Raw genomic sequence first — 12,705 nt, forward strand, 5'->3', positions numbered from 1 at the left:
TCAAATGGGGCAGCTGAGATCATGACGTGTGTTGCGTCCATAAATTGGTTCACTTGGGGCCTATTTTACTGAGCAGGACGCCACACACTGTCCTTTGCTGTGTGCGTTTGACTAACACTGGAACCAGCAGGAGGTGGTGCTCATGGCAAACATTGGATTTCTTCAATAAGTTCACTTGTTGATTTGTATTTATTTTTGCCCTGATTTGAAGACAAAACGAGTATTTCAGATGAATGGTTGGGTTTGATTAGGTTAACATGAGCGCTCGGAGACATTTAAACATCATTCATCAGATTAACTGAGGATCTGTTGTTCTCTTAGTTTGGCGCAGATCAAACAAACAGCAGCAACTCTCTGACAGATCCATTCTCCCTCCCTGCATCCTCTGTGCCTCCTCCTGGCTGAGCTGCAGGTGACATACAGGTGTGAGGTGTCAGGTAGGTGATGATGAAGAACACAACAGGATCCATCTTTAAACTGCTGTCAGACATTATCTACTGGTTGAACTTTAACCTTTTGCATATGCGCAGTAGAAGAATAGAGTGAGCTGCTGACGTGTCTGTTGTGTTAGATGTTCAATAATCCTGATTACAGTATGAACCAAAACAATGAGCATCATGACTGACTGTAACGGAGCGCCTTCTCCTCATCCTCTCTGTTCAACTCTTCGTGTTCACCACAGTCATTGTGGAAACTCAACCAAGGAATTGGCACAAATACTGTTTTTCACAAGATGCCAAAGTCTGGGTGCTGAATGCTTTCTTATGACCAAAGGTGATGAGATGGCTTACAGGGAGGAGGTCGAGACAACCATCTCACCCTCAACGTCACAAAGACAAAGGAGTCGATAGTGGACTTCCAAAGGAGCAGAGAAGCACACACCCCCATCAAAATCAACGGCGCTGCTGTGGAGAGAGTGAGCAGCGTCCGTTTCCTTGGTGTACACCTGGCGGAGGATCTCACATGGTCAGTACACATAAACAAAACAGTGAAGAAGGTGCAGCAGCGCCTCTTCTTTCTCAGGAGACTGAAAAGATTCGGCATAAGCCCCCGCATCCTACCGCTGTGCCATTGAGAGCATCCTCACTGGATGCATCACCACCTGGTATGGCAACAGCAGCGCTTACAACCGCAAAGCTCCCCAGAGAGTAGTGCGGTGTGCTGAATGGATAATTGGAGGTGAGTTTCCCTCCCTCCAAGACATCTACAGGAAGCGGTGCCTGAGGAAATTGGGGAGGATCATCAAGGACTCCAGTCACCCCAGCCATAAACTGTTCAGACTACTTCCATTAGGAAGGAGGTTCTGCAGCATCTGGAGGCTGGTGTTAGCTGAGGTTAGCTCATAGACTGTTAGACTTGATGGATAGCATTAGCAACGTGCTAGCTACAAATAATCATGTTTGGTTGTGAAAGCAGACAGAAAGAAAACATATCACTGATACAGAAATAGTTTTCTATACGAGATCACTGCAAAAAGTGCAGCCTTACCTCATGTCCATCCTACTGTTACTCATTTACTTTAAGATTTAAAAATCATGTATTGGTATGGGGAGTAACCTTCAGTAATAGTAATGACATTCACACAGATCAGTGCATCACAGCCATCACACAGCAATAGTACATTCATGTAGTTGTAAAAAGCATGATAATAATATTCAGTAATCCAAAGTATTCAGAATACATTACTCTCATTGAGTAACTTAACAGAATAAGTTACAAACTACATTTTAGGCCATGTAATCTGTAGTGGAATACATTTTAAAAGTAACACTGTATATAGTTTTTTTTTTTAAATATCTTTTCTTGTTTTCTTGATTATGTGTAACATAAGTAGATAAAAATCTCTATAAAATGAACTTTGTTGCGTGTCTTCATTTTGTGGCTAACATGTTTTAACTGGGTATGAACAGCTTCATGGATGTGTTAGATTGTGAATGTAAATGGACTGATTCTTATATAGCACTTGTCTCCTCTCCCAGAGTCCTCAAAGCGCTGTATACAACATGCCATTATCACACAAGAACTGTTGCTTTTAAGAGCTTTCTAACCACCATTCACACACATTCATACTCTGATGGATGCATCGGGGAGCAACGCGGGGTTAATATCTTGCCCAAGGGTATTTGGCATGCAGACTGGGGGAGCCAGGGATCGAACCAGCAACCTTCCTAATCTGTCAGTCTAATAATACTGAGTAGTGTAGGGAAGAAATGCAGCGTGCTTGGATATTTGTATACATTGTGCCTTACTTCAAAGAAAAAATCAAACAATATTTTTAAGTGTGTTTGAGCAGATTATTGAAATGGATTTAAAGTTAGAAAACCAAGATAGGGTAAAAGGCATTGCAGGGGTCAAAGATTTTTTGTGTGTTTGAATGTGTATAAGAACCTTGTCTTTGTGTCTTGAAGCTCAACTCTGATCTTTGCAAGCTTTTGCAAATTGAAAGAAGTGTCACAGCAGCATACCATCCACAGACCAATGGTCTAGATGAAAAGGCCAACGACAACATAAAAAGCTATGCCTAATTTTTATCTTTCAGTTTTTAATAACATTATTTATGTTATTCAAACTTAATTGTTACTTAATAATTTATTAATTTCTTTACTTCTGATTAAACTTTCATTACTGTGTTTACATATTTCTATGCCTGCATTTAGAGCCCTCCGAAGATTGGTAAATGACCAGCAGAATAACTGGGATGTGTCTCTAGATCCCACCCTGTTTTCACTGCGGTCAAAAGTACACACCACAACAAAATACACACTTTTTTTTCTGATGTATGGAAGAGAGGCAGTATTTCCATCAGAAGATGTTGTGTACAATGTGGGGGATCGAATTCTGCTTCTAAACATGAGGAAACGTGGGCGAAAAGGAGGAAGACTTGAACCGGATTTTTCAGGTCCCTACACAATTGATGACATCAGTGGAAAATGTGTTAGACTGAAAAGTCTATACAGTATTGACCATATTAAGCCCTATAGAAGAAGCCAAAATGGACATTCCATCACACTGCCTAAAGGACTCATTGGAACCAGAAGTACAGCACAGGTCACAATTGGAGGGACTGTATTCAACTGCCTGTTAGACTCGGGGTCCCAGGTAACCACCATCTCTCACTCCTTCCACCATGATTATCTCTCTGACCAAGAGATACACCCTCTGAAGAATCTCTTGGAGATAGAAGGAGCGAATGGCCAAGCGGTTCCATACCTTGGCTATGTGGAGATGAACGTCACCTTCCCTTCCGACTTCTTGGGTTCCACCACAGCTGTTGATACACTTGCTCTGGTATTTCCTGATGTCCAATCAGCTCAACAGCCATCAATACTGATTGGCACAAACACTCTGGACTTGGCATATGAGAAAGCATTCTCAGACCAACAACCCTCCTTTCCAGCCCCTCATGGATACAGAACGGTGCTGAAAATTCTTGAGCAACGATACAGACTGGCCAACAGTAATCATCATGGAATCGTCAAGCTGCACACTGACGGACCACAGACCATCCCAGCTGGAAAAACTGTTGCCCTGGAGGGGTTAATTTTCGGACGCTGCCTCCAGGCCGAGAAGGCTGTGTTGGTGGAACATCCGACTTCGTCGCCTCTGCCAGGTGGCTTAATGGTCCCGTCTTGTGTCATGGATTTCCCTTCTCATCAGCCGTACCACTTACCTGTGGTAATCTGCAACCAGTCTGATCATGATGTAACCCTCCCAGCCAAAGCCATCATTGCGGAGATCAGTGCCATTCAGTCCATTCAGTGTCAAGAAAGGAGTCATGACAGTATGCCTCCTAACCCTGTGACTTCTGGATTCAACTTCAACTTTGGTAACTCCCCCTTAACACCGGAATGGAAGAGTCGTATTACTGAGAAGTTAAACGCCCTCCATGATGTCTTCGCCAAACACGACCTTGACTTTGGGAAAACCGACAAAGTGAAACATCAGATCAAGCTCTCTGACCCTACTCCCTTCAAACAGCGCCCAAGACCAATCCATCCTCAAGATCTGGATGCTGTGCGCCAACACCTGAAGGAGCTGGTTGACTCTGGGGTCATCAGAGAGTCAGACTCACCCTTTGCGTCACCCATTGTCGTGGTGCGAAAGAAGAATGGGAGTGTGCGGCTCTGCATTGATTACCGGAAACTAAATCTGCAGACCATCAAAGATGCATATGCATTGCCAAAGTTGGAGGATACTTTTACAGCTCTCTCTGGATCAGAATGGTTTTCAGTCCTTGACCTTAAATCTGGTTATTATCAGATTGAAATGGAAGAGGCAGACAAGAGCAAAACAGCATTTGTATGTCCACTTGGATTCTAGGAGTTCAACAGAATGCCCCAGGGAGTCACAAATGCACCCAGTACCTTCCAACGACTAATGTGCATGGGAGAAATGAACTTGAAAGAAGTCTTGGTCTTCATTGACGACTTGATTATTTTTGCACCAACACTTGAAGAGCATGAGAGGAGACTACTGAAAGTCCTTCACCGTCTGAAGGAATTTGGACTCAAGCTCTCAGTTGAAAAGTGCATGTTCTTCCAGAAATCCGTAAAATACCTGGGGCATGTTGTGTCAAAAGACGGTGTGCAGACAGATCCAGATAAAATCGAGACCCTTAAGTCCTGGCCGGTTCTGAAGACTCTCAAAGAACTCCGCTCTTTCCTGGGTTTCGCAGGATATTACCGCAGGTTCATCCAAGGCTACTCCAACATCGTCAAACCTTTGCATGACCTTACTGCTGGATATCGTCCATCACAGCGGAAACTCAGAGCCACCATCAAGCGAGACCAATATTTGGATCCTAAGGAACCACTTGCCAGTCGCTGGACTCCTGCATGTCAACAAGCCTTTGACACCATTATCAAAAAACTCACCACAGCACCAGTACTTGCTTTCGCCGATCCCCAGAAGCCTTACCTTCTCCATACAGATGCCAGTTCTGCTGGGCTAGGAGCTATTCTGTACCAGGAGCAACAAGGACAAAACCAGGTGATTGCCTACGCAAGTCGCGGTCTGTCGAGGTGTGAGTCAAAATATCCAGCTCACAAACTGGAATTTCTGGCTCTCAAGTGGGCTGTTACGGAGAAGTTTCACGACTATCTCTATGGCACCAACTTCACTGTCATTACTGACAGCAACCCACTCACCTACCTACTTACCTCTGCTAAATTAGATGCCACCAGTTACCGTTGGCTCTCTGCTCTTTCCACTTTTTCATTCAAAATCATGTACAGATCTGGTAAGCAAAATCTAGATGCTGATGCTCTCTCTCGCCGGCCACATGGAGAACTTGCCAATGACCAAATGTCCCAAAAGGAGAGGGAGAGAATTCTTTGATTTGCCCAACACCATCTGGATCAGTCTACCTCAATTTCCATCGATCAGCACACGGTCAAAGCCATTTGTGACCGTCAGCTTGTTTATAGCATGGCTGAAGAGACGTCCACCACCGCACTCATCCAGTCACTAACTGCGCATACCGACGGTTTGCCTGACAGCTTCATCAACGACACCCAGTTTGCATCTCCTGTTGTTTCTCAGCTGACAACTGCTGAAATCGCTGAGAGACAGAGGGAAGACCAGATCCTGAGGCATGTCATATTGCTGCTAGAGACTGGGGAAAGTCCACCTCCCATCTTGCGGGATGAACTCCCAGAACTGCCCCTTCTACTCCGAGACCAACATCGCATGGAGCTCCAAAACGGCATTCTCGTGAGAAGGAGGCAAGTTGGGGACCAGCTCTATTACCAGCTAGTGTTACCTCAGAAATTCCGGGCTGAAGTACTGTCAGAACTGCATGACAAGATGGGTCATTTGGACATCGAACGTACTCTTGACCTCGTACGTCGAAGATTCTACTGGCCGAAAATGGCCAATGATGTGTGGAATAAAGTGAAGACATGTGAGAGATGCACCAAACGGAAAGCCTTACCTGAAAGAGCAGCACCCCTGGTGAACATTCGAACTTATCGACCTCTGGAACTGGTTTGCATGGACTTTTTATCACTGGAACCTGACAGGAGCAGAACCAAAGACATCCTTGTAATAACAGATCACTTTACCAAGTATGCTGTCGCTGTCCCCACTCCAAACCAAAAAGCAAAGACTGTCGCCAAATGTCTCTGGGACAATTTCCTGGTTCATTATGGTATCCCAGAAAAGCTCCATAGTGATCAGGGACCAGACTTTGAGTCACGCACAATAAAAGAACTGTGCAAAATGGCTGGGATTCACAAAATCAGAACTACACCATACCATCCACGAGGTAATCCAGTCGAGCGCTTTAACAGAACACTCCTGAATATGCTCGGAACACTCACCGCTGAAGAGAAAACTCACTGGAAAGATTTTGTTAAGCCCCTGGTCCACGCATACAACTGCACCAGGAGTGATGTTACTGGCTACTCACCCTATGAGCTCATGTTTGGTCGACAACCTCGCCTCCCGATTGACCTGATCTTTGGACTGCCTGTGGACAACAATCAGCCCACTCATTCACAGTATGTCCAGAACCTGAAGTCAAATCTAGAAAAGAGCTACAAAATTGCCATTGGAAACGCGGAGAAGCTCATGGGAAGAAACAAGAGCCGTTTCGACCAACATATCACCCCCTCTGAACTGGACGTTGGTGACAGGGTGCTGGTACGTAATGTGAAACTCCGAGGCAAACACAAAATCGCAGACAAATGGGAACCAGACATCTATGTGGTGGTAAAAAGAGCAGACAATCTTCCAGTGTACACTCTCCGACCAGAGAACAAATCCAAACCGATTCGTACTCTACACAGAGATCTGCTCTTACCATGTGGATTCTTGCCAGATTCCACTGAAACCAACCGAACAACTGTAAAACCAACCAGGAAGCGGTCACTCAACCTTTCTGATGAGGACTGTGCACAACCTCAGTCAGAAGATGAGGATGACATAATACCGCATCAGTGGTATGATCCTGTCTCAGAGCCTTTGCAATTCACCACTGTCCACAATCTGCCAGAACCTTCATCCACCATCCCAGCCACTGAAACTTTACCATCTGCTATGCCATTCTGTGAACCTGCTACGCTCCCGTTGCCTCCTCTTGAGCCAGCAGAGAGCGAAACCCCTGACTCAGAAACCCCTGTCAAGGAGGAAGCTCCTGATCCTGTGGAATCAGAGGACAGTCTGTCCTCTGCTGAACTTACCAATGTCGAATTGCCGACTGAGTCCAGTATGTCCTCTGCTGCTGATCTACCATCTAACTCTGACACCTCCAGCTCTGAACTAGAACCTGTGAGAACATCAACTCGGACCAGGAAACCACCGGACCGGTTACAGTACTCTAAATTTGGTCAGCCCATCTTGAAGAGTATTCAGGCACTAGTCCATGGCTTAACCACCCTGTCCAAGTCTCAGCTCCAACTCAACCTGTTAAGAGTAGCCCAACTTTTGAGATGCAGCCTTGCAGTCCTCAGCATCATCAAGTGCTGCAAAATATCAGACCCTCTGTCATACAGTTTGCTCAGAAAATAGCTCAGGTAAAATCAGTCCAAGCACCAGAACAGCTTGTACCAGTGACCCCCCAGAAACCCAGCACGTAAGATAAAGGTGGCATAGCTAAAAATCTCACTCTGACCGGTCGGTCAGTTGTTGCTAGTTTGGCTAGTCGAGTGACTGGAATGTTTTATTTACTGCTCCGCTCTTGCTAATTTTGACCTGTTGGTGAAATTTCTGATTTACAGAAAGCGGCTCCCCTCTGGCATGTTTATTTTGTTATTATTTTGTTTCAAATGGAAACTGTTATTACTAAAGAAACTTGGTTTTTAGTGAAGTGACTTTGGGCTGCAAAAGACACTGGGCGTGTGGAGGCAGTCGTTGGGCCATTCAAATTGTATGACTCTTCTTTTCGCACACTGGAGGACAGTGGGTGGCTTTCTGATGAGGTAAGCGAAGAAATCATTTATGGTCCTAGTGGTGGTCTGTATAAATAATCTTCTTTTAATCCAAACAGGTCATTGATGCATACCTGCACTGCCTCATTAGGAAACAAAAGGCAAGTAAGAACGTACGCCCGTTTATTTCACAAAAGCATTTTATACAATTTTATAATTTTTTTTAAACTCTTGCATTTTTCAGAAACCTGTGTATCAGTTGTCTTGCAATGTTGCAACCTCTCTGTTTTCTGGGAAGTTTAAATGTGTCAGCAAGGTAATGTAGATGTTATATAGGTCATATAATGCATGTTATGTAAATGAATCTAAACCTTTATAAACTTAAAAATATTCCACAGATGACGTTTCCGGCTGAGGACATTTGGTTGTGCCCACAGAGCTTTGGTGCCCACCGGATCCTTGTGGTACATGTTCACACCTCATGTGTTTTTTCTCTTCTTTTTTGTTTTATTTTTCTTCTTTAGCAGCATATTCTTGCTTTGAAAATGCTTATAATTGATTATGTTTACTTAAGTGAGTGTAATAAACATATTCTACTAAATACAATTTTTTATTTTAGGTTGTCAAAATCTCCTCACAATCTGTACTGCTGTCAGACCCTCTTGGAAATGAAGGTTTTTATGAAAGGAAAATTATGCGTAACTGGAGGTATTCATCATTCGTTAATAACCAGTGTTTGGGGGTTTTTTGTGTTTTTTTTAGAGCAGAATGCTGGCTACATTTAAAAACTGCTTTTATTTTTATTAGTAATTTTCTGAGGATGAAAGGGAAGGAGTCCTGAGTGGAGTGGAAAATGGAGACTCTGCCACACAATAAGCAGATGGACTCCAGAAGTTGTGGAGTTTTAGTGTTGAAGGTATTTAATAAGCAATTGTATTTAATAATAGCTAACTAGAATTGAGTTAATCAATTACACTTACTGTAACATATCTTACAGTGTGCTGAACACTACCTTCTGAGTGGAGAGGTCACTAGGGCACTGCCACTCCAGAAGCCGTTAGGCTGCAACGCACTGAAATTTCTTGCGAACTGCAAGAACTTCGAGGTAAGTTGAGTCATGTGCTTTTGTATTGCAATAAGTACTTTCAGTTTTGTTAAAAACTGTTTGGTTGAACGCCAACGTGTTTCTAGGTAATGCTGATGACTACTGTGTGGTTTGTTCCATGCTGGAAGGCGATGCTGAGTCCAGTATGATTGAAATGGTAAAACAAATGAAAACCATAAATGCACTAAAGTCATTATTTTCTCGTCACTCATCAACCCACCCACCCCCCACCCCCCTTCTCCCTCCTCAGGTGCAGTGTGACTTTTGTGTCACATGGGCACATGTTGGATGTGCTCAATATGAGAGCAGCCTGGTCAAGTACTGGTGTGAAAAATGTGCATAATTTGTTATGTTTCTTTTCCACTTCTTTCTCCCTGTGTTCTGTTGGATCTGTGAATGTGTAATATGTATCTGTAAATATATTCAGTAAATATATACTGTAACTCTAATGGGGTGAGTTTATTGTCAAAGTTTATATAGTCAGGTGTTCCAGTCACTTCAGTGGTGACAGGTATATAACTTAAGCACCTTGGCATGCAGACTGCTTCTACAAACAAGTGGAAAACCATGCTACCTTTGTGAATGTGACCTACAAGCATACTTTAACGAGTAAAATGAAGTGGCAAACCGTCCTGGCTTTATGAATTTGAGCTACAAGCATACTCTGATTGGCAAAGTTAAGTGGCAAACCGTCATACCTACTTAAATTGATGCTGGAATTATTGTGTGACAGCAGAAATGTGCATAAACTACTTACAGTAGGACGTTTTGCCAAAGTAGGACGGTTTGTAAGAACACTGGTTTGCTCTCCATCTCATAAACAACAATGGTGCAATACGGGAAGTCAATGATGGGCTGCAGGGAGAAAATGGGCAAAGAAGAAGAGTGCCACAGCTTTTACTTGATGGTGGCTTCTGTCAGGGGCGGATCTAGAGAAATTTTCTTAGGGTGGCAAAGAAATCAAATGGGGTGGCAAAATCAAAGCCTTTTTTTTCCCCCAAACACATATGCAGGTGGTTACATATGGTTAAAATGATTCAAATGCAGTAAGTATACACGTTTTTCATATAAATATAGTCTATAACTTAATTATTGTCTGTTGCCCACATAATTACACACTTTAGTTACATAAAACATGTGAGTTTTGATGTTATGTACTGTATAGCCTGTATAATAAATAAATATGGAGCCCAATAAGTATAAAATCCAGAAAGCTACACAACACGGGGCGGTTCATTTACAAACACAAGTCTAGCTTAAGTTTCACTGTTTTTTGTTAGAAAACAATCACATTGTTACAGCTTAAATTACACAAAATGTCAGAAATCTGCACTGTCATGAACTAAAATTTAAACCTAATTTTTCATGATTTGTTGGATGAACCCTCTGAGGTCTGAAATACAACCGGCCATTTTTGACTCCTTTTGAGTTTACGTTTGTATTTCACCCTCAAATTGATTTATTTTATTTTTTTCTTGCTTGTTATCTTTGTTTTCAGCTCAACCTCACGTGTCTGAATGTAGTTGTTTTTTCATTGATATACTGTATTAATATCACTGATCTGAAATCACACAAAAAACTTAAAATCCTAGTGATAGTTTTTTAAATGTAAAAAACCACAGACATGCTGAGTAAATTATTTTTATAACTTGAAATGTAAATATAAATTGTACATTTCGTAAACATATACAACTAGTTATCTAAGAATGCAGCCAATACACCTGCCGTTTTCTTTACATTTTGTACAACCATTAAAAAAATATTACTAAAACTAAAATGAGAGAACAATCAGGTGTCGCAATAAGATGATGTGTGCCAGTAAAAACAAATTGTTAGTCCACCAAAAGACAGAGGAGAACATCACAGGGATAAACCTGCAGGCCTGACAGCAGGAGATGTATCACTGCGCTGGTTTTCTACCTGGTGACAGTGTTTACATTGCAATGTGCCTTTGTGACATTCATTAGTGTCGTCACTGACACACAAAACAAGGACTACACAACAGACTAACTACACAATCCACGCTAAACATCACAAATCTCCGACACCTAAAAACTCTCTCTCTCTGTGACCGTCACTCCCAAAACTCTCCCCTCTTCATAAACAACCAAATCCCACATGTTGACTTTTTAAAATTGGTCAACATGGTGCTTTTTTTTCCCTTTCTTTACTGTTTTCACGCTGTCCTTAGAATACAGCCTTAAGTACTGTCGTCGTTACAACTACGACAGTATTTTTTTTGAAAGCATGGCTTTTTTTTTTCATAATTCTGGATTTATTGGGCTGTAATTAAAATTTAAAAACTGAACTTTCAACTCGGGCTGAAAGACTTTCATTCCTCTCATTCAGGGATCTACTCACAGTTCTTTAGCCACGCACGCAACTGACACACCGAGAAGTCCACTGCAGTTTGGAAGCTGCCTCTTGCTGCGTGTTAGCTTAGCCTCTGTGCTCTGGACCATGTGCCCGATAGCACGACTGTGCTCTCTTGCCACAAGGGGGCTCTCTCACACAGTGGACAGCCTTTCCCACGCAGACTGAAGCAGAGCCCAGCCCACTGTCACAGTCCTTTCACAGAGGCAAAGAATAAGCACAGAGCTCTGACAGTGGTGAAGGTCTTTGTTGGCACAGTCATAGTAAGGGTTGGAATACTGCTCTAATAAACTCATTTCAAGGATTCATAATAACGCATGGACGTCATTGTTGCCGGAACATAAAAAGGCGCCACTTTATCATGTGACACATGCCCAAAATACAGGTAATATTTGTGAGGAGCTGTAAACAGCTGTGAACATGTGGGGTGAATAGGGCCAAAGTTTTAGCCCTGCACTCACAGCTTTGAGCCATCCAGTCACAGTGAACCATTCCTCCCTCTCATTCCCAATAAAGGAACACTCCAGCTGCCACAAAGCCCACAGTGCAGACACAGCAGGAGGGGGGAGGGACATTTTCCACACTTCAGTTAAACTACATTTGTCTAAAGTTTGGTTTATAGAGGAAACACGATCTGGACTTGGACATCACTCCAACATCCTCCAGGCTGATAAGCAGATCTCAGAACACAAACATTTCACTCTGGATGTTTCTTTCTTCTGGAGGTGAACTTATTCTACTTCCTGTTCAAGTGTTTGCATCATTGAAGCTTTTCACATCTGTTATCACTATATATACTTTAGCCTGAGCTGTTCCAGTGCGAGGCCCTCTATAAGATGGGCCTCTCTGATGCTGTATGCTGTGATGGTGTCTGTGCAGTGTTTTATGCAGCAGAGAACACTGTCTGTGAACATTTCCAGGTCCTGATGTTCGAAGATATCCCAGTTAGTCCTGTCAAAACAGTCCTGCAGCTGCTGAGAGGTGTCCTCTGGCCATATGGTAATAGGTTTTGTGATGGTGGGAGAGGTTTTCTTGAGGGGGGCACATGCAGGAATTAGAAGCAGGGGCAAATGGTCAGACTGGCCCAGGTGTGGCAGAGGTCTGGCCCTGTTGCCCATTTTGATGTTGGAATAAACTTTGTCCAGTATATTGTCACCCCTAGTGGCACACTTGAAGTGCTGGTGAATTAAGGGACTGACCAATCAGGGCACATCGTTCATGTCTTGCACACCTAAAGAGCAGTACAAATTATTGGGCATTAAATCTATTCGGACCAGCGTCTACCAACCTCAGACTGACGGGCTGGTGGAGCAGCTGAATCAGACTTTGAAGTCCATGATTCGGAGGTTCATACACAGG

The sequence above is a fragment of the Oreochromis aureus genome, linkage group 9, assembly GCF_013358895.1.
Source record: "Oreochromis aureus strain Israel breed Guangdong linkage group 9, ZZ_aureus, whole genome shotgun sequence".
Lineage (NCBI taxonomy): Eukaryota > Metazoa > Chordata > Actinopteri > Cichliformes > Cichlidae > Oreochromis > Oreochromis aureus.